Here is a 15825-nt window from a genome sequence, read left to right as displayed (position 1 = left end):
GTTAATAGGTGTTGGAACCGGAAAAGACGAAGGAATATTACATGCCATTGATTCCTTTCTCCCGTCAGATTGTCCCTAGACAAGACATATATGCAACATTTCCATGGTGAAACCATCGTGTAGCCAAATATTCTTATATAAGACATCAATAAAACCTTTCATAACTGAAGCACCGAGCTTCCGGTTTTCGATTTATTTATTTCTATTAACTTGCAATGGAAATTATTACTGCTTTTGTTATTATAAGTTTTCAAGATACATCGTTTCCATAAGCTACAGCAGTCTAGCGCATTCATACACCAACGCCTCCGGTCCTTGGCAATTTCCCGAGAACAAGTCAAACTCAAAAACTTGGTTTTGTTTGTGTTTATCTGACTCCACTTGGATCCTTCAGCAAATCCTGAGCCATTCGGCCAAAGTTCAAGACTCGATGAAAAAGAAGTTTCCCCACTTTTATATAGTTTGTTATTGAAATAATTCCGGCCACCTTTGAAGGTTGTGACAGAAGGCTTGTCGTTCTAATTTCTTTGTTTCATTACAAATTAGATCAGAAGGCAGCGAAAACCGCCCGCAATACAACATTGCGTTTATTCTCGGAACACGTACTGTAAAATTAATTGTGGTTTGAAAAGTTGGGACGACGAAAGCTTGGAAGAAGAAGAGCGATATAGATAGCCGTCAATGTTAACCGGGACTACTTAAACTTTTTTACATACTAAACTATAAAAATGAGACATAAAAATGCGGCCCAATGGATCGTATGCCATTTTTATCTCATTTAGATTTTTTGTGTTGAAACAAAAATTCTGGAAGTGCCGCAATATCATCATCAACGGTGCATCAACGAGTATCCTGTCCAGGCGTGCTTTAATAAGGAACTCCGGACATCCCGGTTTTGCGCCGAGGTCCACCAATTCGATATCTCTAAAAGCTGTCTGGCATCCTGACCTACGCCATCGCTCCATCTTAGGCAGGGTCTGCCTCATCTTCTTCTTAAGGTTTTGTGTAAACACAAAACCTTGCTAAAATCGGTTTAGTGTCTGTCTGGCTGTCCGTCACACGCATTTTTCTCGGAGATCGTTGTAGCGATTAAAACCAAATTTGGTGGAAAGGTGGGAACTGTGAACGCTCACGCATATAGTGAGTTACATACCTTTACGCCGAATTTAAGGGGGGTCTTCATACATGCAAATGGGGGGTGTAAATTGTTTAGTACTTTTCGAAGCCGGTCTTAGTTTTGACATTTGTTGGAAAGGTAGGGAGTGCGGGGGGTTGAAAGTAATCATTTCTTTGACGAACCCATTCTCAGAAACTACCCAACTGTAAAATCTGACTTGTTCTACCATAGATATTGCCCTTATAGAGTTTCCGGGCTTGATCATCTTCATCTACATGGATTAAGCCGCAATATACTTACATATTAACTAATATTCTCAAAGCTTTACGGACAGTAGATTTATGCAGACCTCATCCTGTTTTAGGCTAAATCGTTGCCTAACACTGACGACGTTTCCTCTGAGCGGGTTTTCCCCCCAACCCCTGACCAGGATGGATTGTTTACAACTGTTTAGCTTCCCAGTGGACCGCCGCATCCAGTTGTCAGGGGACTTTTCAAACCGAGTTGTTTTTCGAGTTCTGAGAAGAGAACAGATTCGAACTGCATGAATGAAATTTTTTGTTGATGTTTTACGAAAGGATACTGAACTACATGATGGTTTCATTTATATGTAGGTCGTATTGTATATACGTTGATATATAGTATCTGACATTGATTTTGATGTGGTACTGATGTTTTATCTCATAGTGAGTAGCGCTTTGATGAGAAAGTGGCAAATTTAACCTTAAAGATAGTTGGATTTCCACCAAATTCCAAAAACTGCAAAATTTTTTAAATCACTTTGCCTTAATATTCTACGCTATATCTTTATACAATTGTTGCAAGAAAAAATCGATTCCTCGGATCCGATAAACAGGATGATCACCTAAAGTTTTTCAGTGTTCTAATCAAGGGCCAGGAAGGATATTCGGATCAGAAAATTAATTTTTACATAATAGTCAAAAATGTCAGGAAACCGGAAGGTGGAGCCTTGATGTTTCTAAAATATAGTAATATTACTAGCTTTATTTGTAATTTTTTCAGATTTTTTGATTGGAAAAGTTTCAATTTCAATTTTTAGAGCTCACACTTTGAACTCTTCTTCTTTTTCTTTAGCCTTTCTCCCGTTCACAAGCGAGGTTGATTCATCGGGAGCGACTTCACCATTTCGTTTTATCAAAAGTCTGATGTGAATGCAATCAAGAGGCTTTCAAATCCCCATCTAGCGTATTAAGTCATCACTCATAGCAATCTTGGTGAGTGAATTCGAGGCATGTCACGCCATTAGTCAAACGCAAGACGTTGTTCATTGTCCTTTATAGTCAGCCAAATCTCAGAACCATAGGAGGCGGCTGGGCGGACGGTATTGCATAAATTTTAGATTTGAGACGTTCGTTGATACATCAATCACAAAGAACACCAGTTGTGGTACGCCACTTTGTTCAGGTTGCGCCCTTCCCCTTCTATATTCTAGCTGTTCTCAAAGCTAATATTATTTGCATATGTATAGGAAGCCTCCTTAAACTTAAGTAAATGTCGCTAGTTGATATATGCAGAGGTTCATCATATCAAATATCGTGGAAATAGGTTCAGCCATTTGGAAATAAATCAGGTGTGGGAGACTTATAGAGGACCGGGCAGCCGTTTTTGTTTTACGCAAAATCTAAAAAACGGAAAATGAAACAGTACGCATATCACGATTAAATAGAATAGAATCAACAATATGTTCCCCAGTATATTTTTGAGGTTTTGTGTAAAACTATTTAGAATCGACTCGATGTCTGTCTATCTGTCACACCCGATTTAGTCGAAAACGGCTAATTCAATTGTAACGAATTTTACTGAGAACGTGTGGCCTGTGAATCTTTTTACATACATCATGGTATTATTTTGCACTAATTTAAGGAGGCGCTTCCCATACATTTTTCCACAGAATATTGTCGTATAGGGGATCCAATTAAAGTAGTTAATTAGTGCGTACTTTTTGATAGTCGGTGAAATATAAGGGCGTGATGGCTCAAAATGTGCGCCCAAAAAGTGTAACGGGTTTCGTTTTCAGAACCTATTCAACAGAAAAACGTGAAAAAAATTACAATCCATACGAAATCTAGGCCTCAGAGTACATCCCGTTCCGGTATCTACCTAAATAAAGTTAATAGAAGTATATTACCATATTTTAACAACTTACCCGAAAACCCCCCTTAAGTTAATCCTTGAAATAAAAGTATAAGTAATAACACAATGCATAATTTTGGAAGGGTAGATTTGCAAGGAATATTTTGAATTTTAGGTAGATTCGAATGGGAAAAAAAAAATAGCGAAAGTAGGACTAACTTTATTTGAATAAATATCGTGGTGGAATTTCGCATGTGAATGCATTGTTTGTGGTGAAGCGAATTTTTGAAAGGTTTTTACTGTGTTTCTGGTTCTAACACTAAAATAACGATTTTTGTCTACTCACTTATTATTAAACGAAAAGGACAAGGCGAACAATTTCAAGGGTGACTTCTTTCAATTACAATGAAGTCCTAGCGAGTTGAGTTTCAGATTTATTCGATATGTACTTTAAAGCGAGCTAATAGTCGCTCATTCGGAGAACTTTTATATCGTATCTAATAGGGGAGATGACAATTGTCAAGTCAGAAATCAAAATAATATATACTAATCGAGCTCGAAGAGAAATCCGTTGCTATAACTTGATTCAAATCTATTTTCAGTACGTCCGTACATTTCCATTCTACTTTATTTTTGATACGTAAAGTTGATGAAAATAGTCCCTTCTTCTTCTTCAAACAAGTAAAAACATACGCAATTTCCAACACTTGAAATCTACAATTTTTTCAAATAGAATTTCTAATGACTGAATCTATATACGATGGCAGGATATTTTCGCATCTAACAATATATTTGTCTCCATGGGTATCTGAATTCTTCTTTTTAGGGCAATTTTCTAAACTATCCAGAGTAACGTCAGCTCGATCACGGGGTCGTTCCCGGGAAATATATCTATAATAATGGATGGGTTACTACAGGTTCGCGTCCTATAGATTATAAGTATATTGAAAACCGATATAGTCCATGACTCCAATTTGGAGACTGATTACCTGCTAAAACATCTCCCTGCTGTTTGTAGGATACTGACCTGAAACCGCTAGGCACATTACATTGGACTGGGCCTATTTAGTTTAGGAGCATAAACACCTCTATCGTCAACATCTTTAGAATGCCTTAGGTCCAACGTACCAAGCGATTTGACACACACGCAGCATAGTCTCTATCAAGGTGCCTGCAAATAAATAAAAAACGGCTTTTCCTCTTTTTACATTAGTGTGGAGGACGTCGTTAACCAGCCGGGCGACTTTGATTTTCCAAGTTAGTTACAAAGCAATTCCGCCGTATTTGTGGCCAAATCACAGTTGTTTGTATTTGATAAGCTATCCCTCGATCGGTTGTACACGGACCCTTCACGAATCATCGTTTTTCTGCCATTCTCGCTTTTTCCAAGGCGCATAGTCCTCCGTTACGCAACCGAGCTCCCAAAAAATCCGGCATTGAAATGCCACGTGAAAAATTTTCACACTGTGGACATCCTCAGGACTTCCACTACGTTTTCTCCAAAGCTAAAGAGTCTACATGTTCAGTCATCCATTTACTGACCCGGCGGCTCACCATTTCCAGTGTACACTGGACTTTAGAGACGGGTAGGTAGGTGATATTACAAAAGTGATTTTACTTTAACAGGTAATATGTCATTCCCGGAAAATTAACATTACAATATCACCAAATATTAACATTACAACATCAACTAACCGAATTACCAAGAGGATGATATTACTTTTGAAATAGGTAATGCAATATTACATTAGAAAATATCAAGAAGCATCACCATTCTTTGCCTGTGAATCAACATGTTAGAGTTATGATTATCTGTTCTCTTGGCTTTAGACTGCCTTTGGGTGAATGCAGATACTTTCCTTCGAGAAATTATTGATTGGTAACGTTATCGCAAATTGCACCCACTGGTGCTCCAGGTTGGGGGTTGGGTAGGACTGACAACCCTACACGGAAAATCAATGTTTCGAAGCCACACAAAGAGATCCGCACAGGATGGAATTTAAAACGACGAACTTGGCAACGACAACGGAATAACCGTTTGCGCATTTTCTCCCGGAACGTGCGCTCCCTGTGCAGACAGAATGCTGCTGAGCAGCTAACCAATACCCTTTCCCAATATAAAACTGATGTAACAGCGTCGCAAGAGATACGCTGGACAGGGACCGGTTTCCTGGAGAAAAGCCACTACACCATATATTATAGCGCTTATCCAGTAATCCTTCTGCTCGGAGTAGGTTTCTTAGTCAGCCAAAAAATTAAACCGGCCGTTATTGGCTTTGAAAATATAAGCGAAAGGACATGCACTTTGCGTTTGTGAGGCAAATGTAGAAATGTAAGCCTTATAAACGTTCACGCCCCTACAGAGGAAACTGCAAAGTCGAGCCAATTGAGCGGCCCCTCGAAGCCTGCCCCAAGTATGATATCAAAATCATATTTGTAGATTTCAACAGTCAAGTAGGGACGTAGCCAGTATTCAGGCAATATGTCGACTCCCATAGTTTGCATAGGGACACCAATTTTAACGAACTGCGGATTATTCAACTAGCTGTAACGCACGAAATGGTTTGCGCAGCTGCAAGAAAAGTCGGAACGGCTGCTTCGACGATGAATTTAAGCTAGCAACGGAACGGAAAAATGCAGCATAACGAGTAATGTTGTATTCTCAAAAAACGCAAGCACGCACAGAGACTTATCACGAACTCTGTTGAGCGGAGAAGCGACTTAATAGACGGAAAAAGGAAGCCTGAGAGAGCCAAGAGGTCTGTGAATTGGAAAAGTACACGGAACAACCGCACCAGGCGCGGAAGTTTCACCAACAGTTCCCCAGGATGAAGCCTTATACACCTCGATGCTGCCGACACAAAGCGGAAAATCTGATTTCCGACAGAAACTACACATTGGAGCGATGGGTTGAGTATTTTGATGAACTGCTGAACAACCAAAATATCGGCGAGTTGGAGGTTCCGCCAACTAAAGCCGACGGACCAATAGTGCCACCACCATGTATCACGGTGCTGAGTACCTGCTGCTGCAGAGTCCCATATGGTCTGAATATCATTGGCCCATACCAAAGATGCTTCACTTCAGGTAAATCAGCAACATATCAGATTTTCTCTCTGCGGCAAGCGATGGAAAAACTGCTTGAATATGGCCAACAGTTGTACCATCCTTCCATGGACTTTAAAGCCGCCTATGACAGCATAGCCAAATGGCAAAGCCGATCACGACGAGCCGACCCCGCTTGTGAACGGGACAAAGGCTGAAGAAAAAGAAGATGGTCATAAGAGAATTCTAAATTCCGACAAAAATAATAAAACTGACTAGGCTGACCATGACCATTGTGCGAGGCCAGATAAAGGCAGCAGGATCACTCTGTTCGGGACCAGACCCTTTAACATCAACAACGGTCTAAGACAAGGGAATACCCTATCATGCGTCCTCTTTAACCTGGCCTTGGAAAAAGTTATTCGCGATGCAAATTTAAATGTGAGAGGCACCATCCTCTTCAAGTCAAGTCTACCAACTAATGGCCTATGCTGACGACAGAGCGAGCAGGCGGCGGGAGATCTTGGGCACATTAATGAAGGCAAGACGGAGTACATGGTGGCAACGTCAGTGGAAAAAAACCAAAGAATCAATAACATCAAATCGCACGGGTAAAACGAGAAGAATAAATATAGGAGATCTTGGGTCGATAATCACAATTGATAACAGCGGTGACGATGAAATCCGCGCACGGTTGTTGGCAGCCAACAGAGCCTATTTCAGTTTGCAAAAACTGTTCCACTCAAAATGTCTCACCATAAGGTCAAATCTCTTACTGTAGAAGACTATGACCTTACCAGTCCTTATGTATTTCTCGGAGACTTAAGTTCTTAGCAAACAAAAAATTGCGAAATCTTAGCCGCGTTCGAGAGAACAATCTTCCGAAGAATTTTTGGCCCCCTACATGAGGATGGACAATTCAGTAACCAACATAACAATTTATGAGCGATACCACGACCGTCAGGTTGTGGATAAAATCCGGCTCAACAGGTTACGGTGGGTGGGTCACCTAATCCGTATGAATTAGGATGATCCAGCCCGGAAAGCCTATAAGGCCAATAACTATGGTAGAAAAAGAAGACGAGGCAGACCCTGCCTGTCTTGTCTGACCGCTTGGACCACTTACTCAAACCCATCGTTGATGGTGGGCTGTTCTCTCAATCTTGGCTATTTTAGAGATAAACCTCCCGCAGTAGAGGTTGCGTAAATAAATTTTAACGCGCTGAGGTTTGAGCAGTCTTGCGTCGTGTTCAATAGTGAACTGTAACTTTTCGTTTATTTACGAAGAAGAGTGGGCAGTCCGTAATAAGTCCCTTGGAATGGGGGCCAAGGAAAAGTTCCTGCACGATTTCTTACCTACTTTCATAAAACTAAGCAATCGGTGGGCTCTGAGCTTTTCGATAGTCGACTCATCCTAGGTCACACGGTTTTTTGGTAATCATTCACTAGATCTTACCATCACTACATCTTTTGTCTATGCTTTATGGCAGAGTCTTCCCTTTGCGGTTCCCTAACTTTATCCTATCACGCGCTCTGAAAATTTAGTTGTCAACCAGTATACAAGCAACTTGCTCTGCTGGAACCTACGTTCAGGCGCTGCGGCCTTTCAAGCGCCAGGATAAGGCTCATTGTTGAGTCTAATCATAGCTCAGTTACGATTTATTCTAGCCCCAATCTTCTGGCTTATTTACTTTTTTAGAGACAGTTTTGGAAAATTATCCCTCGCCAATTTTTCGCGGTGTGCTAAAGATATTTATTTGCTCAAAGTCAGGACATTTAGATCTTAGACTTTGAGGGAAATGTACTGATGATCGATGGCCATATAATCTTCCAATACTCTCTAGTGTTACAATACTTGCTCTATAAACAGCATTCCAGAAGGATAATGCCGTCCCAGCTAGAGCGTCGGAAAGCGGAAATGGTTATGATCCGGTAGCCACTTTTAAAACTTGCATTTCAAGAGAATCTGGTTGAACCATACACTACTTGAGCGCTTCCCTTCTATATTTCGGATCACTTCATTCAAAGTGCCAGACTTTTCCAGGAAAACAGGTGTAGGTTCGTTTGGTATGAGGTAAATATTAGTTCCGGGCAGTAAACTAAGCCGAAACAATTTTTAGAAATACTGTCTGTTGTCAGTTGTTGCCTGAAGTTAATAGATGTGGTCCCTACCACGAGAATGGTTACATCTGGATGAGCTCGTTTGATTTCCTCTACTTCTTCCTTATCGATAATACAGGGCAGATCTCACCTTTCACAGTTGGGGGTAGGTTCAAGGCACAAAACAATTGCTTTCATTCGCAGGATGCACTGCTTTGGAGCATGTATCATTCGTCGACCAAAATTTGGCCAAGTATCACCGATTCAAATTTGACTGAAAAATTTGGCATCAATTACAAATTTTTCTAGCTTTGCACTTTTGATGAGGAGGGGCCTTAGGTGTTTTTGCCCTGTCTGATTGTTTTTGATACCGTTGTTGCCTATAGTTTACATCAATTGCATAGATTTATCAATTCACAATAAAACCATTACTCAATTAAACCCAAGTTAGGTTACGAACTTGGCAAAATTTATCTAAAACTATTTCGGCTTTCCAATAGTCTGCTTTAACTTGGTCCGCCTCTTTAAAATTTGTTGAGTTGAGTTCTGAAGGGAGCACCAGCTGGTCGTCTGGTGTGAACCAAGGCATCTATATTTTTGTCAAATTTTCTTATTTTCTTAATTGTTATCATTTAATCTAGAAAGGTCGGCACCGTTGCACATTCTTGAAACAATTCGTTCTAGTGCGAAAACAATTTCTTCATTTTCACTCTCTACAATTATCGCTCGTCTTCCCATGTTCACTACTATAGACCGAATTTGTCAACCCATTTTACCTTCTTCAGGGGAGGACTGCTTCTAAACTGGCGGCTTCAAAAGGCTATAATTGTATTTTTTAAAATATAAGATGGTACATAAGTCTATGCATCTATCTATCTATATACGTTTTCAGGAACTTCCCCAAATCCTACGGAATGAATAAAATTTCAAATTCTTCTAGAATTAAACGTCCATTTTAGTCACATCATTTAAAACACCCTGTGTACTGTCTCCATATTTATAGTAGGTACTTTCCAGCATTAATGACAAATTATAAGTTATTACATAATTAGTGGATTGAAGCAAGCTAAAAGAAGCGTCCGAAAAGAACTGGTCGCCCTGGTTAACACAAATTATTTTGCAAATTTCGTAATTTGCGCACGTTGCAACATTTTTCAGAAAGCAGTCACCTGTTCATTGATCTTGCTCATGCCGCGATCATCTACGAGTAGATCAGATCTTCAGATCGCATCTTAAGATCATATCGAAAAACGCAATCGGAAAATTCAGAATTCTTGGGTTTGAATATCATTTTTATTGTCGGTATAGCAGGCAAATAGGTCATCTGTATCAATGGATAGTCAAAAAGACAAGAAATTATGAAGATTATTATTTATCGTTCGGAAGATAATGCTGGGTCATTGACAACATTGAGGAGTTTCCGATAGGTAGTAGATCACCTCAAAGATTTGGATCAATTCAAAAGAAGGAGCGAGGTGTGTTTTTGAATAACGAACCTCCTTTATCGCTATCGAAAATTTCTTTAGAAGCTCTACAATCTTTTGCATGTCCGTTTGCCGACTTGAGCCTTTCCCTACGTGGTGCCAAACTACCGGAACTCTTACTCATTGCCGACAAGCCGCTCCGGTAGCCGAACATCTGCTCCAAGTCCTTCTCTATGATATCAGCACAAATCATGATAACAATTGAAACTGTGGAGCGGCTTGGCTAGGTGCCATGGCGCACGACATGAAAACCAGAGCTAAAGGGACAATGGTCGATTTGTAAATATTATAAGTCGCAGCATGTGCCAAAAGTCGCGTTTTTGGGTTTTACGGTTTTTACAATTTCCATTTCTAAGGGAAGATCCTGGAAGACAAGTGGGCGCTCAAGCTGAGTACATCGGTCAACTCAAAAGATTGAATGCGAAGGTAAATGATCCCAAATTTACCTAAGAACTTTTAAATGCCGTTAAATTTCTATCGAATTGCCTTCAAAAATCATCTTCCTTGTCCTGTCCACAATACAATGGATAAAATACACAAAATTAGAAAGGATATCTATTGTTCGGTGATTGTTTGTTAAAAGGCGTGAACTATTGGTATCCAGCTAGGAATTCTCGGTGTCGGTTTACTGCTTTTAATCGCAAAACAAAAGAGCGAATGCTGAAGGACCAGAGGATTAACTGCAGCCTGTACAAGACACTAATCCGTAGGTGTCAAAGGACATTTACGAAATTGTTTTTACCGGGTAAGGCACAAATGGTTTTGGCTCGAGGAGACCTTGTGGCATGAAATACCTGGCTTACATCTAAAGGAATTGCGTCACGATCACGTTTTTGCGAGTGTTTGGCAAGGCGGAGAGAGCGATAGGGAACAAGAGTTGCCAAAGATACATTGGATTTGGCATTAGATTGCCAGGAATGCGGTGAATTACACCGCATGTGATGTTTTCCAAAAACATTTTGATGAATAGGGAGTAACTTATAAGAAAATATTAAAATCGTAATAATCATTGTTTTGAACAGAAATCGATGGTTCGAAAATAATGGCAGTTAAGAGCCTGCTAAATGCAGACAACACCAGCAGACCCAATGTAGATACCAATTTCTTCGACTTTCGCACATAAAATTGAAATTACAAAGATCGTGATCTTTGAAATCAAGATACATCCGCCGCGTCTGCAAATACGTACCAACAATCAATTTAGAGAAAAGATAACTCCATTTGTTACAAAATGATACGTCCGAAAAGTGAACATTGAAAGTGTTCACATCACGAAACTTTATTTGCCTTGAAGAAGTTTTGGCGGCGTTTTGATCATTTCGCCCTTTGATCTGCTCCGATTCGAAGACTTGGGTGTTTAATGCACTTTTTCTTCGTCAGCGCGTAATTTTGCTAAATACGAAATATGAAAGATTTACTGCAGTGAGATTCGGAACCTAAGTAATTGGATAAATTTAATGGCTGCTCATGCAAAATTTCCGTTAGAGTCATTTGAAGGATTTTCTTTTCTTTTTCCTCGGAGTACTTGTTGTGCCCAGGTGGTGCACTTGGGAATTCACCGTGACAATTTCTTGGATTCAAGTGGCGCGAAACAACACCCGCAGGGATGCTCTTTTGTCGTTGCCTGAAGATCATTAGCTTGATCATAAATTTTGGCTTGTTCGAAACTTGACTTTCTAGTGCCCTCTCATTTGGCTATTCACCTAAAATAAATCCTTGGGATGACTAATGGTTATCCGACTATGCGCCTGTAGGATAACAAAAGACACAATGGGCTGAGGCTCTCTCCCTTAAATAAACTGCTTTGAATACAGTATCTCCGTTCCCTCTAGAGGAACTTGCGCCTTTGAAGTCATCTATGCACTTCAATGCCAGAAGTGAGAGTAATTGTTTTCTAATTACATTGGGTTACGATTTGCTTTATTTCAAATTTTAGGAGTTTCTCTATAGATTTCGGCATTGTTTTTTTACATACATGCCATAGTTCTTGAGGCAGCTTTACTTTCTTTTCACTACATTGCCGCGTTAAGGCCGACTATTGGTTTCTACATCGATGGAAGATATCAAAAATAATATTAAAAGTATAATATAACAATTAAAGAAAGAGAATAAAAAGATAAGTCGGCAAACCGGAAGCTTGACGCTTCAGGTATAAAAGGTTTTGTGTTTCCCTATGTGAGGAGCGTAACGTAGTTCTCCATTGGCTTATAGCATTGACCCGAAATATTGCAATCGCTCAGTTATGGGCAGGTTACTGCCATTGCCAGAACTGAGCTATTTAAATATCTCGAAGGGCAGGTTACTGCCATTGGCAGAACTCAGCGATTTAAATATCTCCGTCTGCCGCTCTCTATAGTTCTGAGTGTTGGCCGACTATAAAAAACAATGAACGGCACCTTGCGGTAATGGGGAAGAAGATGTTGCATTGCACTGGTGGCGTGACACGTTCTGATTACGTCTGAAATGAGAATATCCGCGATCGATATGGGTTTGCACCGATCGTGGAAAAACTGCAAGAGAGGCGTTTTCGATGGTGTGGTCACGTAATTCACGCTAACGAGAATCCAACAACCAGTATTGGTCAGAACATCGAAAGCAATGGTAAGCAAAAGCCGGCCAAAACAATGGTAGCTTCATGCGCTGGATGGGGATTTAAAGGGCTCGCGATTACATCCTGATCAGGCATTTGATAAAATAAAATGACGAAACCGACCACCACGAGCCGACCCCGCTTGTGAACTGAAGACTGAAGAAAAAGAAAAAGATGTGAGGAGCGACGAGTGCACGACAGCTTCGTGTAATATAGCTAAAAATTCCATTGCCCTTTATTTTCTAGAAAGCGATTTAAATAAATCATTTGATGGAAAGCCCTGTGTTGATAATGGTCAACCTCATACGCTTCACACTCTGAGTTTAATATTATTAGCAAATGCCAACAATTTAACCAACATCAAATATAAAAAGGGCTAGGGAGAATTAGATTCTTCTTGAATGCAATTTTAATATTTCACTCGAATTTCAATTATTCTCGTTAATTATGACGTCAGCATCTTATTTGTACGGGTTAGGATGCTGTTAATTAGTACGAAATTGATAAGTTTGAACTTCTATAATTTTGACACTAATAGTTGGATTTTCATGGAACTTGGCATGTGTATACACGAGACTGTCCTCTATGTCGATGCACCTAGGATGAACTGAAGGGGAGTTTTTTAGTCAATTTCTAATAGTTGATAATATACTATTAGTAGATTTATTTTAACAGATACCGGAATGGGACATCTCTCGAAGATTAGATTTCACATAAGTGTTTTACACAAAACCTTAAAAAGGGCGGCAGTTAAACAGATTCTTCATAACTGCGACTTTAATATTTCACGCGATTGTCAATTATTCCTGGTAATTATGACGTCAGCATCTGATTTGCATGACTTTGTAAGCGATAAATTCGCGCGAAATTGCTAAGTTTGAACTGCTATAACTTTGGCGTTAATTGGCAGATTAGATAGAAATATTGCCCTCTATGCTGGTAAATTTGATACCCTACACAACTATATCCGGCGAAAAAAAATGTTGAATTCCCCCTTTGTATGTATGGGTAGCCCTCCTTTCAACTCGACCTAAATTTATGCCACTCGCTGTATGCGTGGGATTTCATAGCTCCCATCTGTCCACCAAATTTCGTTCGGATCGGTTCAACCGTTTTGGAGAAAAATGCGTGTGACAGACAGACAGACAGACATTGAATCGATTTTAATAAGGTTTTGTTTTACACAAAACCTTAAAAATGAACTAAATTCAGCAATAAAGGCCTCTTAGAAGAAGGCTGCACCATCAGCGGGGAAGCTAAAACAGTCAAAAAAACTGGACGTATATGAGCGTATAAAAATACCTAAACTAACCATAGATGATCACTTCATCTGAGCAACCACCTCGACGAAAGGTTTTGTAGTTCTATTTTTCTTGGGACTTAAACTATAAATAGTCCCATAAAGGATCATCTTAAATTTTCACAACGTCGGTAGCAGGGTTAATGATCGGAATCATCATTGTAGTTAAGGGTTTTTTTTCGAAACTTAGAAAAGTATCTCAGTCGAAACATCCCATTACAGTAACAGGACGAAGCTATTTGACCATCACCGCAGTAACTTTGTCAGACCCAGGGGGTTTTCTGCAATTGATGTAATTGCTAATGACAGGGCGACGTTTTAAATTGAACTACCTTGCAGGTCACTTCCTGCGGTAATTGCATTTATCAATATGCAAATACATCATTTTCAGTATTAGATAAATGAAGGGAGCTGAAATTCTCTACCATAAAAGATTCATAAGACCAAGGACACGCGCCTTTATAATAAATTTGTTGAAGCAACTATGATGAGACAATTCTATGCCCAGGATTCAGATGCGGTAATCTTGCAATACTAGGTTAATTTTTCATAGTTGCTCTATCTACCTACACTATAATTGTTTGCCTTCTCTGTCAACACAAGAACCAAGGGACGGTAATGAAGGTAGAATCAAATCGTACAACCCTAGAAGAGGAAAGTTATATGATTTCATTACTTCAGGCTACTCCATGAGTGCTTGTCTCAGCTTGCTTCAATCGGTTGCACCACTTTTGTCAGTTAAAGGTTTGATCTGGATGAAGTTGCGAAATGGCCGTGCAGTGTATCAAGCCATCGTTGTTTCGGTTGGCCGTTTAGTCGCTTCCCATTTACTTTCGTTGACTTTCATGATATTCAGACCAATCTTGACAATTACATTTCGTCAGCGCGAACTACATGGCCATATATGGAAGTCTTATCGTAAAGACAATTTCAATGGACCGTTCAGTCAACAGCGCCGATTTTCAGCTAGCACTCTTGTAGATTTACCAATTAGCCAGTGTTTTATCGCCGAAAAACGTTTTTCTCATGAAACTTCATTTGGATATCATCATTTCAAGCCATGTGTCTCGGCTGACAATTGCATAAGTGAGATCATTTCTTCTATTTTCTTTCGAAATCGCTACCGACTTGAGGTTCAAGCAGTAAACTGCAAGATGGAGTGGCGATAGTTACAGTCTATATGAGGTGACCCTACTATTAGTAAAACGCTACGGAATTAGAACGAGGAGGAAATGCTGGAAATGACATTCCAGGCGCACACGTTGTCACAGTCTATCCTTCTTAAAGCCGTAGAACTTGAGACGGAGAAGCTTCGACGCCATCTTATCACTCAAAACATGGATTTCCGCGCACCGTTATGGATTGTTTTTAGAATCAGTGAGGAGGACAAAGGAAACTCTTCACGATCGGAGTAGAAGACCGACCTCTGAAGGCAATTGAACATCGTAAACGCCTCATAAACTACTGATTTGGTAGCATACCAGGAATTTGGTAGCATAAGGAGAAATCAAGAAAGAATACTTGGGAGAACAGATCGGGTGGTAAACTTGCCGAGGTCACCAAAGGAATCACGGGGTGATAGGGGTTGAGAAGGCAAGACTAAACAAGGAAGTGGATTTGCTACCCACAGAAGAGAAGAAGTTAGACCACCTTGATCTAGGCCTTCTAGAGCTCAAACCGGACAGAAAAGTGCCTTGTCGACAGAAAAGCGTAACGCACCGACATTGAAGAAAAGCTACAAGCACTACCGGAACCGATGGCTAGCATTGAAATAGCCGAGGTAAACCGCCACCATGCATAAGTTACATCTGCAGTAATCAGTAGGGCAAGCTGCAAGGATAGCATTGAAATAGCGCTGGCTCAAAAACCCTGGGTACATCGGGGCCAAATTTACGACCTGTAAGGAGGCAGTATGCAGGTAATTTTAAATTCCTTTTGTGAAAAACCAAAAGCTTGCATCATTCTCAAAAGAAACTTCAGATGTATATGTCTTTCAGAGTTTCTAATTGGAGAGAAGAACTCGAGAGGTAGTCGCGCCATCAGAATACTTCCCAGGAGACAACATGCGGATCCTAGCGGATTCAGTCATTAGACT

This window comes from Hermetia illucens, chromosome 5, assembly GCF_905115235.1.
Source record: "Hermetia illucens chromosome 5, iHerIll2.2.curated.20191125, whole genome shotgun sequence".
Lineage (NCBI taxonomy): Eukaryota > Metazoa > Arthropoda > Insecta > Diptera > Stratiomyidae > Hermetia > Hermetia illucens.
The sequence above is the reverse complement of the archived record's forward strand: the minus strand, read 5'-3'. Positions refer to the sequence as shown.